At 41.2% G+C, this 12,903-nt stretch overlaps 1 protein-coding gene across 1 annotated transcript in view; it reads left to right on the top strand.

The window, feature by feature from the left end:
• Nucleotides 1-12,903, top strand: part of LOC136858592 (monocarboxylate transporter 9) — a 230,363-nt gene that overhangs the window by 35,531 nt on the left and 181,929 nt on the right. The gene's annotated exons all lie outside the window — the stretch shown is intronic.

The raw sequence follows: 12,903 nt of genomic DNA, 5'->3' as shown, positions 1-12,903 counted from the left end.
AATTTTATCAATTCTACATTCATTTTATTCTAAATTAGCAGTGAAGAGGAGTTTTCTTCTCTGGCTTGGAGGAAAAATTTGCCTCCAGTCAGATAGATTTTTCCGCCGCCAGTGTAGTGAAATTAGATTTTCCAACTCATCGGGTACTCCTAGGAAACAGATTAGTAAAAGGGCATAGATTTGCCCTGGGACTCTCCACTATTCGACACCCCCCGCCGAAAAACGACCAAGAGTGTTCACGGATCACGGCTTGGTCATTTCAGCTTTGGAAATTTGACTGTTAGATCGGCAGCGTAGTACTGTTCGTTAAAAGTGAGAAAATGCGTGGTTTTTCATTTGATCGAGTATTTCATATTGCTTTTAATCGCACCATTCCTACTGACGTCGTTGTAATGACCTATGTTCATATCACTTGGGAAACTAAGACAGTTTTCTGAGGATGTAAAAGAGCAGGGGGCAGTGAGTGTCTGCCATTATAATGAAAACTCCCCAACCTGATTGTGACTGATGGTAGGCAAGCAGGCCTACCATTGCAATGAAAGTTCCCTAACCCAGTCTTCATATGAGAAGAGACGTTTGGTGAATTCCCCGTCGTGTTTCTAGGGTAACGTTAAGAGCTATACAATATAATACAATCTTGCTCACAACGACATAGATGTTGATTCCTATAGGGAATAGCACACGAGGGCGAAACGCGGGCAACCAGGAATGAGTTAGCTGGAAAATTTATAATGTCCAATAACGGACCATTTATATTGGTATCTTGCTCACAAGGTGTACACTCCCTAACTTAGAATTCTGTATACAATGTAGAATTCCGTCGCGAAGCACGAGTACATCAGCTAGTTTGAAATAAAGCTAGGTATGATAACCGTATATCAAAGCTTTGAAAACATTAAGACATTGTCAAGGTCTCTGATCCAGTCACGAAGAATCAATAACCCAGCGCATGCGCTCTGCGCCTGTTCAGTAAACTCAGCTGTCAAGCGACATCTCGACAGAAATTTATGAATATATAAGATGGTTCATGTTTGTGGGTTACTGTAGTCACGTCCTAGTTCGTGAACCATGGGCAACGGCTGAGTGGCCTAGTAAGTGGTCCTGAGAGTCGGGATACCAGTTGCTATGGAATGGGAGTGGGCATCTCGGACATATTCTGAGTCATGGCTCTCCTTGTGCTCAGGCGGCTGGGACTATACAATTCACCGGTGGTCCATAACCCGTTAGAGGAGAGATCCTCACTTGGACTATGTGCAAGTAGGGTAGAATCCTGCTTCATGCATTTACCGAGCTCAGAACATTTTAAGCAAGCCTCGGACCTATGGGAGTAATGGAGTCCCACTCCCATTTGACAGGCGAGGGACTCCTTGGAAACAACTTGGCGAACAAAATGTAATTCGATGGGGAGCTATCAATATTAATGGGGCTTATGGAAGAAAGAAAGTAGAACTGGCTGACTCAGCAAAGAGGATGCATTTGGATGTGCTAGGAGTAAGTGATATTCGGGTAAGGGGAGATAACGAGGAAGAGATAGGAGATTATATGGTGTACTTGAAGGGTGTTAGAAAGGGAAGGGCAGAGTCTGGGGTAGGGCTCTTTATCAGGAATACCATTGCACGCAACATAGTTTCTGTTAGGCACGTAAATGAGCGAATGCTGTGGGCAGATTTGTCAGTTGGAGGAATTAGGACTAGAATTGTGTCCGTGTATTCACCATGTGAGGGTGCAGATGAGGATGAATTTGACAAGTTTTATGAAGCATTGAGTGACATCGTGGTCAGGGTCAACAGCAAGGATAGAATAGTGCTAATGGGCGATTTCAATGCAAGAGTTGGGAATAGAACTGAAGGACACGAAAGGGTGATTGGTAAATGTGGGGAAGATATGGAAGCTAATGGGAATGGGAAGCGTTTGCTGGACTTCTGTGCTAGTATGGGTTTAGCTGTTACGAATACATTCTTCAAGCATAAGGCTATTCACCGCTACACATGGGAGGCTAGGGGTACCAGATCCATAATAGACTATATCTTAACAGATTTCGAATTCAGGAAATCTATTAGGAATGTACGAGTTTTCCGGGGATTTTTTGATGATACAGACCACTATCTGATCTGTAGTGAACTAAGTATCTCTAGGCCTAGGGTAGAGAAAGTGAAATCTGTCTGCAAACGAATAAGGGTAGAAAATCTCCAGGACGAGGAAATTAGAAAGAAGTACATGGATATGATTAGTGAGAAGTTTCAAACAGTAGACAGTAAGGAGGTTCAGGATATAGAAAGTGAGTGGGTGGCATACAGGGATGTTGCAGTAGGAACAGCAAAGGAATGCCTAGGAACTACTGTGTGTAAAGATGGGAAAAGGCGAACATCTTGGTGGAATGATGAAGTGTGAGCAGCCTGTAAACGTAAAAAGAAGGCTTATCAGAAATGGCTCGAAACAAGGGCCGAGGCAGACAGGGATTTGTACATAGATGAAAGAAACAGAGCGAAACAAATAGTTGTTGAATCCAGAAAGAAGTCGTGGGAAGATTTTGGTAACAACCTGGAAAGGCTTGGTCAAGCAGCAGGGAAACCTTTCTGGACAGTAATAAAGAATCTTAGGAAGGGAGGGAAAAAGGAAATGAACAGTGTTTTGAGTAATTCAGTTGAACTCATAATAGATCCCAGGGAATCACTGGAGAGGTGGAGGGAATATTTTGAACATCTTCCCAGTGTAAAAGGAAATCATCCTGGTGGTGTTGCGAACAGCCAAGCTCATGGGGAGGAGGAAAATGATGTTGGTGAAATTATGCTTGAGGAAGTGGAAAGGATGGTAAATAAACTCCATTGTCATAAAGCAGCGGGAATAGATGAAATTAGACCTGAAATGGTGAAGTATAGTGGGAAGGCAGGGATGAAATGGCTTCATAGAGTAGTAAAATTAGCATGGAGTGTTGGTAAGGTACCTTCAGATTGGACAAAAGCAGTAATTGCACCAATCTATAAGCAAGGGAACAGGAAGGATTGCAACAACTATCGAGGTATCTCATTGATTACGGTAGTATACCAGGCAAAGTATTCACTGGCATCTTGGAAGGGAGGGTGCGATCAGTCGTTGAGAGGAAATTGGATGAATCCCAGTGTGGTTTCAGACCACAGAGAGGCTGTCAGGATCAGATTTTCAGTATGCGCCAGGTAATTGAAAAATGCTATGAGAGGAATAGGCAGTTGTGTTTATGTTTCGTAGATCTAGAGGAAGCATATGACAGGGTACCGAGAGAAAGGATGTTCGCCATACTAGGGGACTATGGAATTAAAGGTAGATTATTAAAATCAATTAAAGGTATTTATGTTGACAATTGGGCTTCAGCGAGAATTGATGGTAGAATGAGTTCTTGGTTCAGGGTACTTACAGGGGTTAGACAAGGCTGTAATCTTTCACCTTTGCTGTTCGTAGTTTACATGGATCATCTGCTGAAAGGTATAAAATGGCAGGGAGGGATTCAGTTAGGTGAAAATGTAATAAGCAGTCTGGCCTATGCTGACGACTTGGTCTTAATGGCAGATTGTGCCGAAAGCCTGCAGTCTAATATCTTGGAACTTGAAAATAGGTGCAATGAGTATGGTATGAAAATTAGCCTTTCGAAGACTAAATTGATGACAATACGTAAGCAATTCAACAGAATTGAATGTCAGATTGGTGATATAAAGCTAGAACAGGTCGATAATTTCAAGTATTTAGGTTGTGTGTTTTCCCAGGATGGTAATATATATTAAGTGAGATTGAATCAAGGTGTCGTAAAGCTAATGCAGTGAGCTCGCAGTTGCGATCAATAGTATTCTGTAAGAAGGAAGTGAGCTCCCAGACGAAACTATCTTTACATCGGTCTGTTTTCAGACCAACTTTGCTTTACGGGAGCGAAAGCCGGGTGGACTCAGGATATCTTATTCATAAGTTAGAAGTAACAGACATGAATGTAGCAAGAATGATTGCTGGTACAAACAGTTGGGAACAATGGCAGGAGGGTACTCGGAATGAGGAGATAAAGGCTAATTTAGGAATGAACTCGATGGATGAAGCTGTACGCATAAACCGGCTTCGGTGGTGGGGTCATGTGAGGCGAATGGAGGAGGATAGGTTACCTAGGAAGATAATTGACTCTGCTATGGAGGGTAAGAGAAGTAGAGGTAGACCAAGACGACGATGGTTAGACTCGGTTTCTAACGATTTAAAGATAAGTGGTATAGAACTAAATGAGGCCACAGCACTAGTTGCAAATCGAGGATTGTGGCGACGTTTAGTAAATTCACAGAGGCTTGCAGACTGCACGCTGAAATGCACTACAGTCTATAATGATAATGTATGTATGTTAAAAAATAAGAGTTATAAATATCGTCGAGCATAAACAGTCGTATGCAACTCGCCTATAATGGTAATTAAGACACTAGTATTTAAATTATAAAACTCGCTTCGCTCGTTTTATATACATATGCGTTTCTTAATTATTGCTATTATAGGCTTCTTGCATGATGTATTACAGTCGAACCTCTCTTCTGCGGACACCGTCGGTTCCGCGGAAAAATGTCCGTTACGAGAGGTGTCCGCTAAAATGTAAAAACAATCGAACATTTATTTTATTTTATTTTTGCTAGGGGCTTTACGTCGCACCGACACAGATAGGTCTTATGGCGACGGTGGGATAGGAAAGGCCTAGGAGTTGGAAGGAAGCGGCCGTGGCCTTAATTAAGGTACAGCCCCAGCATTTGCCTGGTGTGAAAATGGGAAACCACGGAAACCATCTTCAGGGCTGCCGATAGTGGGATTCGAACCTACTATCTCCCGGATGCAAGCTCACAGCCGCGCGCCTCTACGCGCACGGCCAACTCGCCCGGTAATCGAACATTTTAACGGCAAAGAACATCCACCTTAAATATAAGCATGCGTGAGTTTATTTTTATTATTCTGTGTTAGTATTTCATAGAGAGTTATTATCAGTGATTTTACATCATCCACAAACAGTACAGCTTCGTGAAGTAATCACTTGTTACGCATGTTTAACAGACAACTGAAATGCTACGGCATTTCTGTCTCACTATGTAGCGCCTGCACTGTCTTTTCCTTCTCAAGTTGACGACCTGAGCTCGACCTTATCAGCGACAATCCGAGTTATGAATAGAATGATGCAAGAAGGGAAGAAAATCCACAGGTAACTTGTGAGTCAACAGTCTCTGGCAGCATTTCTGGGCAATTAGAATTCTCGGAACAGGCCTATACACCACTAGGTAGAACCGCATTCCGATATAACTTCTCTCCCCTTGCACTCGAAATAGTACAAGAATGTCTGAAGAATGGTTTTAAAAGAAAGGATGACATGTGGTCAGGCGTAATAAATTATCCTGCAACGTGTAAAGTGTCCGCTTAAGTCAAGCGGACGGGACAAATGGCGATGTCCGCTGTCCGGAGTTCGAAGTGTCCGCTTAAATGAGGCCAGTTTAACACTTGTCTTATGTAAAATAAAGTCGGTTCCGAGGAAAATTGTCCGCATAGGAAGGTGTCCGCTGAATAAGGGTGTCCGTGAGGGTAGGTTCGACTTATCAAATAATTTAAGTCAGACAAATATGTAAAAATCGACTTGATTACTTTTTTGTAATATCTGAAGCCATGTCGTTTCAGTTTCAACTCAGTTAAGTTAAATTCATCAGTCTGCCGACACTGAATTTGAGTAGTAAATGTAACTACTGGAAAAAGTATTAAACTTGAACAGTATTACACTTGAAAAAGAAACAACGTAATTAAAATATAATTATATCATCGTTCTTGAAAGAACATCAACAGAATCTATCAAATCAAATATATACACATTTATGTTTATTTCTGTTTAAATACTCATGAACTTGAAATCTGGAACTTAACATTCTTTGCTTCGGTGGAGACAAGAGAGGACTTCATTATGATTAAAACACAGTGGTCAGAAGAAAGAAACCGTTTGCTGACCAAGTCGGGTTAGGAATAGTGAAGTACAACTTTAAAAACATGCCATGTGGAGGATTTTACAATTATTTATTTCAAGAAAACAATTCATCTTTGCTGTCGAAAGTGGGTGCAGTCGATGAGTATCAGCATAAAATAGCTACAACTTCAGCATATTTATAATGAGGTCAAATGGACTGTATCGCGATTGACCTAAAGCATTTGATAGGGAGACTTCTTTTTTTGCTATTGGCTTTACGTCGCACCGACACAGATAAGTCTTATGGCGACGATGGGACAGGAAAGGGCTAGGATTGGGAAGGAAGCGCCGTGGCCTTAATTAAGGTTCAGTCCCAGCATTCACCTGGTGTGAAAATTGGAAACCACGGAAAAACATTTTCGGGCTGCCGACAATGGGATTCGAACCCACTATTTCCCGAATACTGGATACTGCCCGCATTTAAGCTACTGCAGCTATCGCGCTCGGTTCATGGGAGACTACTGGCAAAAATGAGTGCAATTGGACTAGACAAAAGAGTGACTGAATGGGTGACTATATTTCTGGAAAATAGAACTCAGAGAATTAGAGTAGGTGAAGTTTTATTTGACCCTGTAATAATTGAGATAGGAATTCCTCAAGGCAGTATTATTGGACCTTTATGTTTTCTTATATTATATGAATGATATGAGTGAAAAAATGGAATCAAAGATAAATCTTTTCACGGATGAAGTTATTCTGTTTAGAGTAATAAATAAGTTACAAGATTCTGAGCAACTGCAAAATGATCTCAGTAATGTTGTGAAATGGACAGTCGGGAATGGTATGATGATAAACGGGATTAAGAGTCAGGTTGTGCGTTTCACAAATTCGAAAAGTCCTCTCAGTTTTAATTCCTGCTTTGAAGGGTGAAAGTTCCTTTTGGGGATCATCGTAAGTACCTAGGTGTTAATATAAGGAAAGATCTTCATTGGGGTAATCATGTAAATGGTATTGTACATAAAGGGTACAGATCTCTGCACATCGTTATGAGGGTATTCAGGGGTTTTAGTAAGGATGTAGAGGAGAGGACATGTAAGTCTCTGGTAAGACCCCAACTAGAGTGTGGTTCCAGTGTATGGGACCTCATCAGGATTACCTGATTCAAGAACTGGAAAAAATCCAAAGAAAAGCAGCTCGATTTGTTCTGGGTGATTTCCGACAAAAGAGTAGCGTTACAAAAATGTTGCAAAGTTTGGGCTGGGAAGACTTGGGAGAAAGGAGACGAGCTGCTCTACTAAGTGGTATGTTCCGAGTTGTTAGTGGAGAGATGGCGTTGAATGACATTAGTAGACGAATAAGTTTGATTGGTGTCTTTAATATGAAGATGAAGTTTGAATTCAAAAGGACAAATTGGGGCAAATATTCGTTTATAGGAAGGGGAGTTAGCGATTGGAATAACTTACCAAGGGAGATGTTCAATAAATTTTCAATTTCTTTGCAATCATTTAAGAAAAGGCTAGGAAAACAACAGATAGTCAATCTGCCACCTGGGCGACTGCCCTAAATGCAGATCAGGATTGATTGATTGATTGATTGATTGATTGATTGATTGATTGATTGATTGATTGATTGATTGATTGATTGATTGATCAACAAAACAGTTATAAGGTATGCAATACTAAAGTTTGTATTAAATTTAAAAAATGAAGTTCCATTTGTCCTCCACTTTTATGAAAAGTCCTCTTTTTATTAAGATTCTGCTCTCCATTTTAAAATTTAGAGTTTTTTGTGTACGTGGCGCTCGTGTTACAAGGGACGGCTGTGCTAGATTCAACACAATAACACTCACTACCTCACTAGCCAGATGCAACCACCTGGCAATTACTCTACGTACGAATTGTTAAAAAGCGACACTTTTCGGCGCATTCTCGCGCTGAGTGGTATTCAGGTAAAATGATTTATTTATTTATTTATTTATTTATTTATTTATTTATTTATGGGAAAGTCTGCGGGCCCCTTAAGCCCCAGGCTCGGGCTCTAACGTTACGCCTCTGAATGCGTTCCTACATGCAAAGTGTCCAAAATATAACTTATCAAATAATCTAACTCCGACAAATATGAAAAAATCGACTTGTATTCATTGCCATTGACATAGACAAGCAATTCAAATTGATGCGTCGGGAAAGCATGCCCTCACACTTGACCCGCCATGTTATATCTCTAATCGCTATGACACAACGAGCTCGGTGCTATGACATCGTCCGTTCGCGAAGGCTCAACGGAAGCGTTACCCCATTGAGTTGGTGTGGAGCGTGGTACACTACTGTATATGTTGTGTGTAATATAATAAAACTTTTAAACTCATAAAAGTCAGGCGTTAAAGACATTAATGAAGCTCTGGTGTGTATAACAGCTGAAATGTGGCGTGCCTTTATTCATCATATGATGGCGGAAGAGCTGAGATTCTGGGAATTGAACTGTCGACCGTCTTGTCTTTAATCCGAATGATAGGAGCAGGAGTGAGAAAGAGAGAGAGGGAGGAATTCGAGTTGGAAGGAGTTCGTCCTTTATCAAATTCTAATTAGATAAAGTACTTCTTGCATTTTTCTTAAATATTGCCATTTCAAAACTATATTTTCCTTCTAGAATTTAATTTTATTAAAATAATACAAGTGTGAATGTTTCCTTATATGTGCTGTTGATAAAGATTTATTACGTATTTACGTTTTGGCCATAACATAAAATACCGTACTTCAACCTTCCGTAATTTATTTATTTTCTGAGGTGTTACATATCCGGTTGCGATTTGTCATTCGCTTGTTATTAGGGAATTCGATCCCGGCCCTTATTTCTAATCCCGGGATTTCGGGATTACGCCTAGTCCGTCCCGGGATCCCGGGATTATCCCGGGATTGAAGGTTACAAATAAAAAAATAAGAACATCTTACAGAAATCAGCTGTTTAATTAGCGAATCGAGATTTAGACAAAATCAGCATATTTTACGTTATACACCTAGCTAATGTAATCACTCTAACTAATCAGACTTAGGGTCAGACTAACCAGACTTAAAATCACTCAGTCCCTATGTTAAAATTATTATTTTCCAAGAATCAGTGAGATCTCTTTAAATTTACATAAATTAAAAAACCTTATGTAACAAACTATGCAAATAAACTTTGAAAATTAACAACAGTCTCTCTCAACATAGACTAAATAGACGACTTTCATGTAACGATATAATAAGTAGGTAGACATTTTCTTAGCAAAAAGTATTTAAAAACAACATTAATCAGTCACATTTCACATTTATCGTAAATATATAAAGAAATCTAATTTAATAGGAACATTCTAATTTTAATTGCGAAAATATGATCTGAGAAATAACAACGCGTCCAGTGTCTCATCATCAAGCCTGCTTCTCAATTTGTTGTACATATATGCAGCTACTGAGAAGCGCGTTTTGGTTCGGTGGAAGTTGGAGGAATCGTTAGTATATACTTATAAGCCTGCTCTAGGTTATAGCTCCGAGTAGAATTTGAAGACCCGTATAGGTTCATTTCCTTCTTAACAATTCTGGAAAATTCATTTTCATTTAATGCTTCAGGAGACATAATTTTCATGCTGTTTTCTATTTCCAGCTGAAGCTTTTCTTTGAGCGTCAAATCACACTTTTCTGTATTTGTAGGCTCGACTTGCTTCCTCTTCTTCATTCCTTTTACCATTTAATCTCTCAATTAAAGAAACAATCTGGTTTTTTTATCAGGACTTCGCTCGGACTTGAAAATGTAAGCTTTATTTCATCATCGAACACTAACGCCACATTGTCACTCTGAGGATTTTGTAGGTAGAATAATACGCCACTGAACTCCTTTCTTCGGCGACCTATCATGCGCTTTTTTAAATGTATCTTTAATTTAGAAGCCAACTCGGAGTTATTGTAATTTAATTGCTTAAAAAGAAACTTAGGCCGCCTCTGTGATGTAGTGGTTAGCGTGATTAGCTGCCACCCCCGGAGGTCCGGGTTCGATTCCCGGCTCTGCCACGAAATTTGAAAAGTGGTACGAGGGCTGGAACGGGGTCCACTCAGCCTCGGGAGGTCAACTGAGTAGAGGTGGGTTCGATTCCCACCTCAGCCATCCTCGAAGTGGTTTTCCGTGGTTTCCCACTTCACCTCCAGGCGAATGCCGGGATGGTCCCTAACTTAAGGCCACGGCCGCTTCCTTCCCTCATCCTTGCCTGTCCCTTCCAATCTTCCCATCCCCCTACAAGGCCCCTGTTCACCATAGCAGGTGAGGCCGCCTGGGCGAGGTACTGGTCATACTCCCCAGTTGTATCCCACGACCAAGAGTCTGAAGCTCCAGGACACTGCCCTTGAGGCGGTAGAGGTGGGATCCCTCGCTGAGTCCGAGGGAAAAAACGAACCTGGAGGGTAAACAGATGATGATGATGATGATGAAAAAGAAACTTAAGGGCAGCATCAACTGTGCATAAATTCGCATCAGTGCGACAGAGTGCTTCTACAGTTAATTTGACTGGAGCCAAGATTTTAATGATTTCATCGAAGAACTCGAAATCAGACTCCTCCAACTGCACTGGATATTTCAAACGCACTGAGAGTTTCGCTTCACGCAGTCTATTTTGCAAATTTTTTTAAATGACGTCAATCCCGAAAATCCCGGGATCCGGAAAAATTAATCCCGAAAACAACGGGATTGAAAAGCGGCCGGGATCCTGGTATCCCGGGGTCAAATCCTATACTTGTTATTTATTCCTCGCGGACAGTGAATATAACTTGTTTCATAATCTATATCACCACGGCATTCTGTCTCTGTGTTGACATCAGTGGCTTCTGGCAAGTCTGCCGCAATCGCGGCAATCAGGCGAGGTAATGACAGTTCCTAGACAACCCCACGTGGCTCTTGTCATGTGCTCGGAAGTAGCCCGGTCATTCTCCAACGTCCGACTCGTTGGCTGAACGGTCAGCGTACTGGCCTTCGGTTCAGAGGGTCCGGGTTCGATTCCCTGCCGGGTCGGGGATTTTAACCGTAATTTGTTAATTCCAATGGCACGGGGGCTGGGGGTATGTGTTGTCTTCATTATCACTTCATCCTCATCACAACGCGCAGGTCGCCTACGGGTGTCAAATAGAAAGACTTGCACCTGGCGAGCCGAACCCGTCCTGGGATATCCCGGCACTAAAAACCAAACGACATTTCATTTTTTCATTCTCCAATCAACGTGGAGACCGCGGATGGATACATGATGTTCTTTGGGTACAGTACATCAGCAGTGTTGCCAACTTAGCGTATTTTCCGCTAAAGTTGGCGGAATTAGAAGACTGTCGGCGGAGAAATATTTCATTTAGCGGACAGCAGATTTCTGGCGGAATTCTAGATTTTTTATAGCGGAATTTAGTGTTTTATCCATTTTACGTTTAAAAAAAATATTGTATTCCAGTCTGTGTCCAAGCTGTTTCGTATTTCTTATCAGGAGCTAGCAGTCACATGAGGAAAATATGTTATTTGGATTTGATGTTATATCATGGTATTATAAATGCGTGAGGAAAGCGTACTTTTCTCTTAGTTGACGAATGACAACATATAATGAAACTGTGAGAGAGTAGCATTTATATTTATGTTATGAAGGAAGACTGTTTAATGAACTGGCCTGTTTTGTCATTGGCCCTTGAGGTAGGGGATTCACCTAGTTTCCACCCGCACTAAAACGCCTACAAGTTTTAGCTCGCCGGCTCGCAGGCAGGGGGTTAATCCCTGTGAAACTCACAGATCACGTGAGTGCAGACATTATTATTATTATTATTATTATTATTATTATTATTATTATTATTATTATTATTATTATCATCATCATCATCATCTGTTTACCCTCCAGGGTCGGCTTTTCCCTCGGACACAGCGAGGGATCCCACCTCTACCGCCTCAAGGGCAGTGTCCTGGAGCTTCAGACTCTTGGTCGGGGATACAACTGGGGAGAATGACCAGTACCTCGCCCAGGCGGCCTCACCTGCTATGCTGAACAGGGGCCTTGCAGAGGGATGGGAAGAATGGAAGGGATAGGCAAGGAAGAGGGAAGGAAGCGGCCGTGGCCTTATGTTAGGTACCATCCCGGCATTCGCCTGGAGGAGAAGTGGGAAACCACGGAAAACCACTTCGAGGATGGCTGAGGTGGGAATCGAACCCACCTCTACTCAGTTGACCTCCCGAGGCTGAGTGGACCCCGTTCCAGCCCTCATACCACTTTTCAAATTTCGTGGCAGAGCCGGGAATCGAACCCGGGCCTCCGGGGGTGGCAGCTAATCACACTAACCACTACACCACAGAGGCGGACATTATTATTATTATTATTATTATTATTATTATTATTATTATTATTATTATTATTATTATTATTATTATTATTATTATTATTATTATTATTGCTCATTTTTATTGCCCATTAATTGAGATCACATTTCTTGGCGGAATTTCAGCGGATTTTTATTAGTATTTAGCGGATCTTGAAAATATAAGTTGGCAACACTGTACATCAGTTTCGGTTCTCTCGACGACCCGTGACCTTACTTAACACAGTCACACCCGGTGGTCATTATTGTGTACAAAGCTAATTGTATAGACTACTGTACTTATTGACAGGTTTTGAAATCACTTGCAGGTACTTGTTTTACTTATTCGAAAAAGAATGGACCTGCCGTATATACAAGGGGAACATGGAGGTCTAGGATGGCAAAACGAATTATAAGGTACTTTATGAGACAATTTGATATAAATAGAAAACACGTAAAACATATTACTTATTATTATACAAATGATTGTTCAAAATATGAACAGAATCCTTCAAGATTCCTCCTAGAATGTCTTTTATTGCTTGTCACGTAAACCCGTTCGACGTAGATGTTCCCTAGTCCACAGAAAGGATGTCCCACGAGCACCGAAGAGGAAACCCCTTACCTCCC

The sequence above is a fragment of the Anabrus simplex genome, chromosome 1 (assembly GCF_040414725.1).
Source record: "Anabrus simplex isolate iqAnaSimp1 chromosome 1, ASM4041472v1, whole genome shotgun sequence".
Classification (NCBI taxonomy): Eukaryota; Metazoa; Arthropoda; class Insecta; order Orthoptera; family Tettigoniidae; genus Anabrus; species Anabrus simplex.
This window is presented reverse-complemented; position numbering and strand designations above follow the sequence as displayed.